The sequence below is a fragment of the Chiloscyllium plagiosum genome, chromosome 7 (genome assembly GCF_004010195.1).
Source record: "Chiloscyllium plagiosum isolate BGI_BamShark_2017 chromosome 7, ASM401019v2, whole genome shotgun sequence".
Classification (NCBI taxonomy): Eukaryota; Metazoa; Chordata; class Chondrichthyes; order Orectolobiformes; family Hemiscylliidae; genus Chiloscyllium; species Chiloscyllium plagiosum.
Window position 1 is genome coordinate 5,309,058 of NC_057716.1, and position 652 is coordinate 5,309,709.

The window sequence follows — 652 nt, forward strand, 5'->3', positions numbered from 1 at the left end:
GGTCCAGGCTGATCAGGCAGGTATCCAACCCTCTGTCCTGCATGTAGGCGATCGTATCCCTGAGTGCGAGACTCTCAGCGATCTTCCTGCTCGGCGCAGCACAGGTTTGGTCAGGGTGAATCACCGACCCTAGAGCAGACCTGACCCGGTTGGCGATTACCTTTGACAGAATTTTGTAATCTGCATTCAATAGTGAGATTGGTCTCCAATTTTTGAGTTCCTCCCTCTCCCCCTTCCGCTTGTAGATGAGGGTGATGATGCCTTTCCTCATGGATTCACTCATGGTACCTGCCCGAAACATACTGACATACACCTCCAGCAGGTCCTGGCCAATCAAGTCCCACAGAGCGGAATAGAGCTCGACCGGTAAGCCGTCGCTTCTGGGAGTTTTATTCTTTTCGAAGGAGTCGAGGGCCTTGATCAGCTCGTCCAGAGATAGCGGCTGGTCCAGCCTCTCCCGTGTTCTGTCATCTAAGACCTCCGTGATAGATGTCACGGAGCTCTCTTTGTGCACCTTCTGGAAGAAGAAACGTGAACACGTCTCATCCTGCTCCACCGAGCGGACCCTGCACCGGAAGATTATCTTGGAGGCCTCCAAAGCAAAGAGCGAGGCTTGCTTGCCCTTCACCTCCTTGAGGTCCTCTTTGACCTC